Source organism: Oncorhynchus nerka, linkage group LG15 (assembly GCF_034236695.1).
Source record: "Oncorhynchus nerka isolate Pitt River linkage group LG15, Oner_Uvic_2.0, whole genome shotgun sequence".
Classification (NCBI taxonomy): domain Eukaryota; kingdom Metazoa; phylum Chordata; class Actinopteri; order Salmoniformes; family Salmonidae; genus Oncorhynchus; species Oncorhynchus nerka.
In genome coordinates, this window is record NC_088410.1 from 79,069,389 (window position 1) to 79,083,907 (window position 14,519).

Here is a 14,519-nt window from a genome sequence, read left to right on the forward strand (position 1 = left end):
AAAAACCAATCTGTTCGATATGTTTTTTGTGTGCGCTATTTTCTCCTCTCCATCTTTGAGGGGAGACACGCAACCCTATTTGTGGGATAAATTAACCACAAAAAAAATCTGTAGCTGGTGCTCATCTTCGTCTATAACCACAAACGTTCAGTGACAATTTCCCGATTAATCATAGTCCTGGCCAAAAAATAACAACACTTTCATTGGAGATTCTCAGTTAATAAGTGTGCTTTTGAAAAATACTACTAGGCAGCTGTGTCTGGGAAACCAACCCTTTTAGGGCATGGGCTAAGGTTTCTAGGCATGATGGCACAGATAAATAGCCTTCAACATATTGTCATTGTCATATTATTCTTTTTTTGTTTTAATTGTATATATATATTTTTTTTACATTTAGGCCACGAGATATGCACCGCAAAAATGATATATAGGCATACACACGCCTAACAATATGAATTTCCTATCAAAAACAGCAAATTCTCCAGTTTGATCATTTTATCAATTCCATAAATGTATTTCACACAGAACCCAACTTTTCCTGTGTTGACACTCCCCATGTGGATTTGACAGTATGCAAAAACTGTTTGTAAGAGGCGTGGCCAAACGCATTTGTACAGGGGCGCTACAAACTAGCTGAACAAAAACAGCGTAGCCATCTTGAAGCCCCAGAGCAAAGGACCCAGATGCACTCCACCTGGGAATTAGTCTAAATGTACGGTTAAAATTCTGTCGCGACCCATAATTTATCATCGAATATATAGCATTGAGTTATTCCACAATCAGTTGGTTAGAATATGATCGCAAATACGCGTCATACAACATGTACTATCGAGTTGATTTTCTCCCCACTAGCTCTTGTTATTCAGTGTTGTTTCAGCCCTTACATCCTCGGTAATGTCAGTCAGTAGCCATTTGTCCCGCCCTTTATCACCGGGAAACGACCAATCACCGCACTTTGGAATCTCTGTGGGGTGACGTTTCATGTATTCAGCGCATGCGCGCGTTACTTTCGACGCTCCATAGCTTGCAGCAGTGTGAAGATGGCGGCAGGCTCCGATTTGCTAGATGAGGTTTTCTTTAACGCTGAGGTGGACGAGAAAGTAGTTCGTGATCTTGTGGGGTCTCTTGAGTCCGAATTGTCGGGTCACGAGAGCCCTGAGGCAAGTAGCCAGACAGTCGCTAAACACATGGCCAGTTCCGGGACAGGGTTTAATGCTAATGTCCAGCAGAACAAACGGGGACTTGCTCAAGAGGTTGCAAAAGCAGGTATGCTGTGTTAACGTTGTTTTGCTTGTTGTTTCAAGTGTAAACGAAAGCAAACACTCGCTTGTTTGTTCACCCCCTTCTCTCACCCGTGTTTCCGCTCCACAACAGGGGCTGGAGTGCAAAGGGGGTGTCATTATTAGTAATACGTGGTCCCAGGGTTCAGCTATGGATGCCTCATCGAGTGAGTCGGACTCATCGGCACGACACGGCCAAGGAAAGACTGTTGCTGTCAGTGCCAGTATAATAACTCCTCTCCCAAACCACGGGGGGAAAGTAGCCTCTTCCGCAACTCAAACTTTGAATGGAGGCAGTTTAATGAACTGTCACAATTCAGGAAGCGCTGTCTCTCTCACTGGGACACCGCTATCAAGTAGTTGCACGAGTAGCGGCAATGCCTCGGTAGCTGTCACAGTTGTCAACAACGGGCCGGGGTTGTCAAAAGGACATGCGAGCGCAGTAATGCCACCTTCATTGAACACCACTATCATCCAGACATCATTCGTGAACTCTCCGAATGTTGTCACCTCGTCTCACGCTGCGAGTCTGGGCACTGGACCTGCCATATCACATATTGTGAGGCCATCTATGCAAACTGCGGGATCTGGTACAGCGATGAATAATGCGGGATTGCCTTTCGATTGCCTGAACAATGGTCAGTCGCCCTCGTCTGTGGCTGTCAGTGCGGGGTCGCACATAATCATGGCAGAGGCGCCCAAAATAAGCATACAGACTGTTTCATGTGCTGTAACGAACCCGTCGTTCCAGAGCGCACCGAGGGCTTCCACTCCGGTGACAGTGGGTGTGAGCCCGGGAGGGAGCCGTTCTATCGCGCAACAGGTGTTGGCGCCTCGGCACCCCCAGACATCCACGAACCAGCCCAACGTTCAGAACATCCAGCTTCCCCCAGGTACGTTTGTCTCTCTTTGAAATTAAATAGTTACAAAAACGTAATATACGAAAACATAATATTGTTCCTATATTTATAATTTTATGCCTACACATTGTTTTAAAGACAGTCAAATAGAAGTATATTGCAGACTTGGTGTTGTAATAGTGTACTTGCTGCTTCATTGATTATTCTCTGATGATGTTGACCCGTCAATCAAAGGAAAAAAACTTACTGGTTGTTCATTGCTTCATCATTTGCACAGAACATCCCAAACTTTCCCTGCTGACCTGTCTTGGTTGTTCATTGAATTGATGTAGAGTGCCCTGTTGTGCCTCTCAAACGCTCTCCTGTTGTGTCTGTGCTGCGCTGTTCTCTGCCTGTGCACTGTTAACACTCCTGTCAACTCATGTTAACACTCAGGAAATGGAAATTGATGTATGACAAGTAGATAATCAAATACTCAGATCTTTTCAATATATTTCCTCTTATCCCTATGATTTATTTATTCTATCATGTAACATTTAGCCTACACAGTAAAAAGTTTGATCACTCATAAACACCAACAGATATAAGGGAAGGCAGACAGGGATATGGCATGTGTAAGTATAGCATACAGTTCTGGCCTGGTAAGAGTACTACTACTGTATTACCTGTATGCTGTATGATGATGACGACCGCCACCAGAAGTGGAGACTGTTGCTGCCCTATGTGCCAGCCTGTCTAAGAAGTGTGTGTGTATAATGTCCTGGCCTCTGTGAGCTCTCTGTGAATACAGGACCAGCTTTGCCTGTAATGCAGCCAGTCTTTTTCTTGAGACCCTTCTTGTAGCGTAGTCCGTGTTGATCCCCCTGTGGCGAGGCACGGTGTCCCAATGCATTGCTATGTAGATTACAGTGTGACTCGTTTACACTGCCGCTTCGGTCTGTATGGAACTCTGCTGCCTTGTTATGCCTTGCTTCTTTAGGAAGACTGATTAGCATGAAATGGCACAGTGTTTATGGTCCTTATCCAGCGCTCTATCTCTCAGCTAAATGTTAGCAGATGTGGGAGGATCGGAGCTGAACTGCCTCCAAGTACTACCTGTTCTACAGAATCCCTCTTCTGTTGATGTAGAGGAGTGTTGTTACAAATGTATTACAGTGTTACAAAGTGTTGTAAAGGGAATCTAACATGGTGACAGGACTGTTACGGGAAGTCAAATTATCTTTTCTCTTTCCCACAGGTATGGTCCTGGTGCGCAGTGAGAGTGGGCAGCTGTTGATGATCCACCAGCAGACCCTGGCTCAGATGCAGTCCCAGTCCCAATCCCAGGGAGTCATGGCCCCCCGCCCAGCCACCCCCACCAGCACTCCTCCTTTCCAGATCACCTCAGTCCAGGTTTGTTCAATAGACAAGATCACCTCATGCACAGCTACCCCCAAAAGTACTCTCCACATCAGACTGTCTTCCTTTTTTCCTCAGGCTCCTGGAACGCCCATCCTCACTAGGCAGGTGACTCCCACCACTATCATCAAGCAGGGCTCACCTGTGCCAACCTCTGCTCCTGTCACCACCACACTCCAGAATCCTCCTGTCACCACCACACTCCAGAGGCCTCCTGTCCTACAGGTACAGTGGGGGACAGGCAGTGGGGGGGCTACAGCAGAGCAGGAGAAATGTAGTAGGATACACACAGTAGGTTATATTATACAGTAGGGTCTTAGCAGAAGGCAGAAACGGCACCAGTCATGTGAAACTTGCTTTTTTAAAATTCTCTCGAGGGCCTCTTCTGTAACGTAGGCATCTCTTTTGAGCTTGAATCCCCTTTTGTGTGTGAAAGTGCTTTCCTGGTGTGTCAGTTTAGTGTATGTGTGTTTTCTGTGCATCTACTATGAGTGCAAGCTGCAGGCTCTCACACACTCATTATCACAGCCAGTGGTTTCAGTGAATGCCTGATTTGTCCTGGGCCAACAGTTTCTGACTCCTTTTCAGTTCTCTCAGGTCTTGTATGCACTGGGTCCTTTTTTAAAGGGATCTGAAGAGTGTTTGTTGTCGGCCAGTGATGGATAGTATGTGTGTGGAGCCCCATGCTATAGCTCTCCTCCCCTTTAACTTCTTTGGGACTGGGGGGCAGTATTGAGTAGCTTGGATAAAAAGGTGCCCAGAGTAAACTGCCTGCTACTCAGGCCCAAAAGCTAGAATATGCATATAATTAGTAGATTTGGATAGAAACACTCTGAAGTTTCTAAAACTGTTTGAATGATGAGTATAACAGAACTCATATGGCAGGCAAAAACCTGATAAAAAAATCCAACCAGGAAGTGCGAAATCTGAGGTTTGTAGTTTTTCAAGTCATTGCCTATCCAACATACAGTGTCTATGGGGTCATATTGCACTTCCTAAGGCTTCCACTAGATGTCAACAGTCTTTAGAACCTTGTTTGAGGCTTCTACTGTGAAGGAGGAGAGAATGAGAGCTGATTGAGCCAGAGGTCTGGCAGAGTGCCGTGAACTGACCACCCCCCCCCCCCCGTGAGCGGTAGCTGCGTTCCATTGCATTTCTAAAGACAAAGGAATTCTCCGGTTGGAACATTATTGAAGATTTATGTTAAAAACATCCTAAATATTGATTCCATACATCGTTTGACATGTTTCTACGAACTGTAATATAACTTTTTTTTATTTCGTCTGAACAAGTGATCGCGCCTTATGCATTTGGATTATTGGGCTAAATGCATGAGCAAAAGGGAGGTATTTGGACATAAATTATGGACTTTATCGAACATAACAAACATTTATTGTGGAACTGGGATTCCTGGGAGTGCATTCCGATCAAGATCATCAAAGGTAAGTGAATATTTATAACGCTATTTCTAACTTTTCTGACACCTCTCCTTTGGAAAATGGCTGGATGTTTTTCTGTGACTAGCTCTGACCTAACATAATCGCAAGGTGTGCTTTCGCCGTAAAGCCATTTTGAAATCTGACACAGCGGTTGCATTAATAAGGAGAAGTTTATCTATATTCCATGCATAACATTTGTATCTTTTATCAATGTTTATTATGAGTATTTCTGTAATTTGATGTGGCTCTCTGCACTTTCACCGGATGTTTGTTTGAGACAATGCATTTCTGATTATAACACACCAATTTCAAATGTGGTTTTTGGACATAAAGATAACTTTATCGAACAAAACACACATTTATTGTGTAACATGAAGTCCTGTGAGTGCCATCTGATGAAGATCATCAAAGTTTAGTGATGAATTTAATCGCTATTTGTGATTTTTGTGAGCCCTCTCCTTGGCTGGAAAATGGCTGTATGGTTTTCTGTGACTAGGTGCTGACCTAACATAATCGTTTGGTAGGCTTTACGGCGAAAGCACATTTGAAATCGGGCACTGTGGCTGGATTTACAAGAAGTTTATCTTTAAAATTATGTAAAATACTTGTATGTTTGAGAAACTTTAATAATGGGATTTCTGTTGTTTTGAATTTGGCGCCCTGCAATTTCACTGGCTGTTGGCGAGGTGGGACGATACTGTCCCATATATCCCAGAGAAGTCAATGTTCACTATTTTGGTCATGCATTTGATCTACTTTATGGTGCATTGAATATAACAACCTTTATGATGTGTGTATTTCCCCCCCAGAGTCCCATGATTGTGGTAGGGGCTGCTGCAGGCACTTCTATGGGGACAGCGCTACCAGGGGCCACCCAGAGGACCGTCACCGCATCACCCGGGACCACTGTCACCTTGGCAACGGTGCGGAACTAGGTTCCACCCACCCCCATTGGTCAGGGCTAGGTCCTCTGTTCAGGGAATGCTCCTTTGCTAGACCATAGCTGTATTTCTAGTGCTTTTATGGTCTCTGGTAAACACAATACAAATACTGCAAATTTAGAAGGATATGATGGATTTTGATGACACAAGAGCCCATGATGGTTCCTCAAATAAGGAGCTTGACTTTGTTTCTAAGTCTGCCCCTTGTTTGTTTTGCTGTAGGAGACGATGGAGAATGTGAAGAAATGCAAGAACTTCCTGTCTACATTAATCAAGCTGGCGTCCAGCGGGAAGCAGTCCTCAGAGACTGCCGCCAACGTTAAAGACCTGGTCAAAGATCTCCTGGTGAGTGACCACACCAGGGCTGCAGGAAAACATGTGGCGAGGCGGCATTTGCCACCGCACTTTTCAATCAGGTGTGGCAGCGTCACACCACTTTTGATTTAGTTTAATAAAATATATCGATGCAAAGTGTTAAGTGCTGTTTTTTTGACGGTTTTGCCACATGAGTTGACAACTCGCACACAATTTCTCTGGTCTTCACATCGGAATGCTGCTTCAGGCTCTTAACGTGTCTTGACCAATCAGATTCAAGTAAATTGCAGGTCGCATGGTCTGGGCACAAAGCTTAAGGTGTTATCTCAACTTATCCAGTATTTATTTAGCAAGTGTGATAACACATCACTCCCGTCAGACACAAGCAAAAACTCTGTGGGGCGGCAGGTAGTCTAGTGGTTAGAGCGTTGGACTAGTAACAGGAAGGTTGCAAGATTGAATCCCGGAGCTGACAAGGTAAAAATCTGTTGTTCTGCCCCTGAACAAGGCAGTTAACTCACTGTTCCTAGGCCGTCATTGTAAATAAAAAAATTGTTCTTAACTCACTTGCCTAGTTAAATAAAGGTCAAATTTAAAATAAATAAATAAAAGCAAAAACTCTTCCATAAATGTAGTAGCCTATACACCTAAACATTAGCCATCTGACATGCGGTATTGTATGGAAACAACACTATTTTTTAGTCTGATCAACTGTAGGCTACTAACAACAGCAACTGTCTACTATGCGCCCTGTCCCTCTGGCCAGGGTAAACAAAGTGGTAACGTTGTGTATTTGTAGCCCATTTTGTTTGCGAGAAATTGTGAATCGGATCAAATTTGGTTTATATACTGAACAAAAATATAAACGCAACATGTAAAGTGTTTGTCCTATGTTTCATGAAGTGAAAAAAAAGATCCCAGAAATGTTCCATACGCACAAAAAGCTTATTTCTCTCAAATCTTGTGCACACATTTGTTTACATGGCTGTTAGTGAGCATTTATCCTACCAAGATAATCCATTCACCTGACAGGTGTGGCATATAAAGAAGCTGATTAAACAGCATGATCATTACACAGGCGCACCCTGTGCAGGGGAGGGGACAACAAAAACATCTGGAGTTTTGTCACACAACACAATGCTACAGTCTCAAGTTTTGAGAGAGCGTGCAATTGGCATGTTGACTGCAGTAATGTCGACCAGAGCTGTTTCCAGATAATTTTTATGTTAATTTCTCTACCATAAGCTGCCTCCAACGTCGTTTTAGAGAACTTGGCAGTACGTCAAACCGGCCTCACAGCCGCAGACCACGTGTAACAGCCAGCCCAGGACCTCCACATCTGGCTTCTTCACCTGTGGGATCGTCTCAGGCCAGCCACCTGAACAGCTGATGAAACTGAGGACTATTTCTGTCTGTAATAAAGCCCTTTTGTGGGGAAAAACTCATTCTGATTGGCTGGGCCTGGCTCCCCAGTAGGTTGGCATATGCCCTCAGGCCCACCCATGTCTGCTCCCCTGCCCAGTCATGTGAAATCCATAGATTAGGGCCTAATGAATGTATTTCAATTGACTTATTTCCTTATATGAATTATAACTCTTGTTATAATTGTTGAAATTGTTGCATGTTGCGTTTTAATATTTTTGTTCAGTATATTAAAACTTGGGCTGACTAGTTTACCTAGACTTTTTCAATCCAAAATTATTAACTGGAATGAATCAATAAACACAATAGCTCACAGACTGAATACATCTTTAATTAGGCCTGCAGTTGCGTAGGGCAGGACTACATGATGCAAACCTGTATAAAGCAAACTCAGCCCTGTGTGTTGTATTGTCCAAATAGGTTGCTTTCCAAGAGGTGTCTGAATAGGAAACACCCCTAGTCCTTTAAAATATAGTTCTTATGAACAAGTACAAGGTTGCTGAGTTTTCATCCTCCCCAAGGCCAGGAGATTTTTTTTTAAACCATGTGACATGATTTAGAAAAACTCTGGTCCCATAATGGCCCATATTAAACCTTTTTACGACAGATTAATCACATTATACCGTATAAGGTCTAGAGTTTTACCGGGTTAGGTTACCAGAAAACTACAGGCCCCAGATTTTTTTTTGCCACACCACTCTGGGTGGTGCCACTTCTAGACCAGACACACCACTCAGGGTAGAGATCAGGACTGTTGGTGTCAGATGCTGAGAGTATCACAATAGACAGGGATTGCAATCTGATGATTAACATTTAGCATATTTCTTTGGAACTGATGGTCTGTTCTCATTTCCAACAGGAAGGGAAGATTGAAGTCGAGGACTTCACAAACAGGTTATACAGAGAGCTCAACTCCTCACCTCAGCCTTACCTCGTGCCTTTCCTCAAGGTAAGGAATCCTCCTACGCACCATTGAATAAACAAAACCAAGTTATGACCCAGTCTTCAGCACCCACCCACCAGTTTGCTAACCCACCAAACTATTCTGCCAAATGATCAAATGATCTCTGCCTTTCTGTCTGTCTGTCCTCCAGAGGAGCCTTCCTGCTCTGCGGCAGCTCACCCCAGACTCAGCAGCCTTCATCCAGCACAGTGGGCTCCAGCAGCAGGCCTCTGCCACCACCCCAACCACTGTGGTACTGGACAGCCCAGCCCTGCGCCCTGCAGCCCCAACCATCAGACCACACCTCCAGTCTGTCATCAGCAAACAGGGGCTGACTACCCCAATGGTACTATACCACCATATTGCTATTAATAGTGATAGATTATAATCACATCTCATTGTTTACTCTTATTAAGATCGTTAGTATTAGAAGTACACTACATGAACAAAAGTATGTTGAACATCTCATTCCAAAATAATGGGCAATAATATGGAGTTGTGCCTCACTTTGCTGCTATAACAGCCTCCACTCTTCTGGGAAGGCTTTCCACTAACGTTGGAACATTGCTGCGGGGACTTGCCACGAGCACTAGTGAGGTCGGGAACTGATGTTGGGCGATTAGGCCTGGTTCGCAGTCGGCATTCCAATTCATCCCAAAATTTTTGATGGAGTTGAGGTCAGGGCTCTGTGCAGGGCAGTCAAGTTGTTCCACAACCATCTTGACAAACCATTTCTGTATTGACCTCACTTTGTGCATGGGGACATTCATGCTGAAACTGGAAAGGTCTTTCCCCAAACTGTTTGCCACAAAGTTGGAAGCACAGAATCGTCTAGAATGTCATTGTATGCTGTAGCGTTAAGATTTCCCTTCACTGCATCGCAGTGCTTGAGGCGTCACTACAAACCTGGGTTCGATCCCAGGCTGTGTCACAGCCGGCCGTGACTGGGAAACCCATGAGGCGATGCACAATTGGCCCAGCGTCGTCCGGGATTTCCTTGTCCCATTGCGCTGACTTCAGTTGCCAGCTGGACGGTGTTTCTACCAACACATTGGTGCGGCTGGCTTCCGAGTTAAGTGAGCAGTGAGTCAAGAAGCAGTGCGGCTTGGCAGGGTCGTGTTTCGGAGGACGCATGGCTCTCGACCTTCGTAGGGTTGTTGCAGCGATGGGACAAGACTGTAACTACCAATTGGATATCACGAATAGGGGTAAAAATTACAACAAACAAAAAATAGTTTGCTTCACTGGAACTAAGGGGCCTAGCCCGAACCATGAAAAAGAGCCTCAAACCATTATTCCTCCACCACCAAACTTTACAGTTGGCACTATGCATTGGAGCAGGTAGCGTTCTCCTGGCATCCGCCAAACCCAGATTTGTCCGTCGGACTGCCAGATGGTGAAACATGATTCACCACTCCAGGGAACGCGTTTCCACTGCTCCTGAGTCCAAACGCAGCGAGCTTTACATCACTCCAGCTGAAGCTTGGCATTGCACATGGTGATCTTAGGCTTGTGTGCGGCTGCTCGGGCATGGAAACCCATTTCATGAAGCTCCCGTCGAACAGTTATTGTGCTGACGTTGCTTCCAGAGGCAGTTTGGAACTTGGTAGTGAATGTTACAACCAAAGACCGATATGCGCTTCAGCATTCGGCGGTCTCGTTCTGTGAGATTGTGTGGCTTAGCACTTTGCGGCTGAGCCGTTGTTGCTCCTAGACGTTTCCACTTTACAATAACAGCACTTACAGTTGATCAGGGCAGCTAGAGCAGGGCTGAAATTTGACAACTGACTTGTTGGAAAGGTGGCATCCTATGATGTTGCCACATTGAAAGTCACTGAGCTCTTCAGTAAGGCCATTCTACTGCCAATGTTTACTATGGAGATTGCATCAGTGTGCTTGGTTTTATACACCTGTCAGCAGCGGGTGTGGCTGAAATAATTGTTTGAAGGCGTTGTCCATATACTTTTGTGAATATATAGTGTATATGAAAGGATTTCCCGCCTACATCTTTCCAACTGCTCCATTGACCCCTAACCTTGAACCATCAGGTGCTCCAGCCTCGGAAGCAGGGGGCAATGGTAAGGCCTCTTCAGATGACCCCCATGGTGACCCTCAGAGGACCGCCCCCCCACAGTCACATCATGCTGGGACAGCCACAGGTGCAGCTCAAACAGCTACAGACAGGTGAGTGGGGGAGGAGACCATGTAATACAAAAAGAGAAACCAAGAAATCACATCTGTCTGATCTCTTTCTCACTCCTGTCTATCTCCCAGTCCCTGTAGTGAATCCTGGAGTGTTGACTGGATCTAAGTCGTCTCCTGGTGCTGCCTCTCTGGCCACTGTAGTTCAGAAGAACAAGCTGAAGGAAGCTGGGGGCACATTCAGGTCAGCTATGTACATCCCATCCACAAACCAGTAGGAGGACAATTATCACAACTAAAAAGAAAGATTGAAAAGTTCTGTAGCTGTTGCCTGGCTGACTGGGTTTTTTTGTGTCCAGGGATGACGATGACATCAATGATGTGGCATCTATGGCTGGGGTTAACCTGTCTGAGGAGAGTGCCCGTATCCTGGCAACCAACTCCGAGCTGGTGGGAGCGGTGACACGGTCCTGTAAGGACGAGGCCTTCCTCCATACCTCCACACTGACCAGTAGAATACTGGAAATAGGTGAGACTAACATATACACAGTTACACACACTGAAAAATGCACCTTTGAGCTTAGCTTTCACTGACTGCAAGTGTTTCCCCTCTTCAGGTAAGAAGTTTGGTGTGAGTGATCTTGGGCCGGAGGTAGTGAACTACGTGTCCCACGCTTCCCAGACCAGGCTTCAGAACCTGTTGGAGAAAGTCTCTGAGGTGGCCCAGCAGAGGAACATCAACTTCAAGGTCTGTACAGTTTTGTGCTTATTTGCATCTTTAGCATGTGTTCCTATAGTCTGGTACTTTATGGTGAATGAATGTATGTGTTGATAGGAGGACAGTCGGTACGAGCAGACGAGCGACATGCGTGCCCAGATCAAGTTCTTTGAGCAGCTGGATCAGATGGAGAAACAGAGGAAAGAGGAGCAGGAGAGAGAGATTCTGATGAAGGCAGCAAAGGTACTGAAGCTGTTTCAGCACAGACCCATTCCACTATCACTCCTATTATATTAGACTTTTAGGGCCACTAATGGTGAGAGGGTGGACATTAATTACTTTATTCTGGAGACCCAGTAACACATTCCGATCTGTTTTCTGATGGGTGTCCTTTCAGTCTCGTTCTCGTCAAGAAGACCCTGAGCAGCTGCGGTTGAAACAGAAGGCCAAAGAGGTAAGAGGGATGGATAGGCTTATGAGAATTTGGCATAATAAAATATGTGTCACCGAAGTGTCCATAGTAGGGGTGTGTTTGTGTAGGCCTATCTCGTGTATATGTGTTTGTCTCCAGATGCAGCAGCAGGAGCTGTTTCAGTTGAGACAGAAGGAAGCTAACCTGACGGCGCTGGCAGCCATAGGCCCCAGGAAGAAGAGGAAAATGGAGGCTGCAGCCGCTGCAGCTGGAGCTGAGGTAACATGATCTCCACCTTCTCTTAGTGTGGTTGTGGGCTGTTTCTTCATGTAGTCAAATCGCAATCAAATAGTCAAATCGCAATCTTCTCTGTCTCCTTTTTTATTTGTCTTTTGCCCTCAAACTCCCTCTCAACTATCTGCCACTTTCTCACTCTCTGCCACTTTCAAACTCCCTCTTGTTCTCTCTGACTGTCACTCTCCCTCCCCATCTCTCTCTCAGGGCTCAGGGTCCAGTCCCGCTGCGTCTGGTAGTGGTAGTTCAGGAGCATCCAGACAGTTTATCCGCCAGCGCATCACTCGTGTTAACCTCAGGGACCTGCTCTTCTGTTTGGAGAATGAGAGAGACACCAGTCACTCCCATCTCCTCTACAAAGGCTTCCTCAAATAGACACCCAGAGAGCCAGTCCAGAGAACTGTCACCCTAACCTTCACTAAAGCAACACCTCAAATAGAATACAACGATGTCAAGATTCTCCAGGCCACAGTGACTGGAGCTACCTAAAGTGACTGGAACGTTTGTCTCCCCTGTATACTCTGGTTGTCCTTTCGCTCTTCATCTGGTTCTAGGCCTGACTGCTCCCTCAACACTCCTCCACCTTCCATCAGAGCAATCCTGGAACGTTCACATTTTCTACTGTTTTTATTGACTTTGTTTTAGAATCCCCTTTTAATGAAACTGTAAATAAATAAATAGATTATTATACATTTTACTTGGAAGGCCGTTTTGTAGTGTGCAAACCGATTCTACAAAATAGTCCATTTATTTTATAATTCTGTTTATATGAAAAAATATATTTTTAATAATTAATCATCAGTGTTTCTAGCGATTGTTGAGAACAATTATCCTTATTTTGTTTTTGGTATTCTATTGGCCTCTGAATTAGTTTGAACACTTCTGATTTCTTCTTGCCTTCCTGACAAAAGAAGCCATATATTTTAATATAATGTTGAACAGCAAAGCAATTCATCTAGTGATTCATTCTGAAATCTGAAGCAGTCAATGTGTCTTTAGTTTCTCTGTTTGAGCTTGTCTTGAATTCAATGTCTTGTATTTATATTCTGTAATCAGATCAAACACGTTTTTCTTTTCAGTCTCCATTTGTGTTTTTGAGATCACATCTAATGTTTCTGCATGGGATAAGGTGTGAAAATTTGTATTTTAGAGGGAATGAGTTGATAGTCTCTACAATTGTATTCTAATGATTTAATATTTGTTTCATGCATTTTTGGGTCATTTAGTTATTTGCAATGATGAATTATTGGATTTCAACAATAGTAAAAACTATTTTAAAATAGACAACTCAAAGGCCCCTTTGCCACCACAAAACAACTGTGCATATGCATGTAGGAAAGTTTCATTTTTATTATTTTTATTGGACTGCATGTATTCTACCATTTCTCAAATAACTTTATTCTTATATTCTAACCCTAGACTTGATGATATTCTGAGGTATGAATGGTGATGTTATTATTATCTGTTCAATAATCTGTGCTTCTGTTCTGATGCCCCATTGGACAGCCCTGGCTAGAACTCAGTGGTATATTTTCCTGATCACTTTGATTTTAGATGAAGATTTTTCAGTACCTTTACTTTCCATATTTGTCTCTTACAGAGAAATCAAAGTAAGGGAGAAGCATAGCATGTCTCCCTTATTTCTTGTACATTTTGCACAGACACTTGTTCATATGTAAATATTTTACCTAAAGTTTTTTAACTGCAATGGTTTTGTATAGGATTGAAAGATAAACTCCTTCATTAAAAGTGCAAAATATTTTGCCATATTTTCATATTCATGCACTAGAGGACAATGCTACATCACTAACATATTCATGTTCAGTTTATGAAATACAATTATTATTTGGTTATTGCAGATCTTGGATGAACAGTGTTGTAGTTTTACAAGGTCAATATACTGTACAGACTTTCAAAGTAGCTCATTTTAATTTAGGTGGTCCTAATCTTCAGGTTGAACCAATAGGATTGAGACATTTTCACATTCTCCTGACCCATTTCCTGTCTGCTGGCATCTATAAAACCAACATCTGTCATCATCAATATCTGTCCGCCAGCTCAACAGAACAGACAGACACAGCAGCATACCAGTCTGTCCTTCTGTTCTGTGTCGGTTCGGCTCGGTTCAGACATCCACTATTATTAAAAGACAGGAATAGGCTGCATAGTGTGCCTGACGTATTGGAAACAGATGCTACATCAGATGCCAAGTAACATTCACCACAACTGGGGGATTGAAACAATTACACCATTCGGAGTGTCTGTTGGGACATAGGCCTGATGTTACACTGATTGTGACCAGCTTCAACATGCATGCAGAACAATTCATATAATGGACAGCTGCAGCTTTCAATA

General features: G+C 44.0%; 1 pseudogene; it reads left to right on the top strand.

The window, feature by feature from the left end:
* Window positions 1-944: 944 nt before the first annotated feature.
* LOC115143348 (transcription initiation factor TFIID subunit 4-like) lies at window positions 945-13,945 on the top strand (annotated as a pseudogene).
* The last annotated feature ends 574 nt before the right edge of the window (window positions 13,946-14,519 follow it).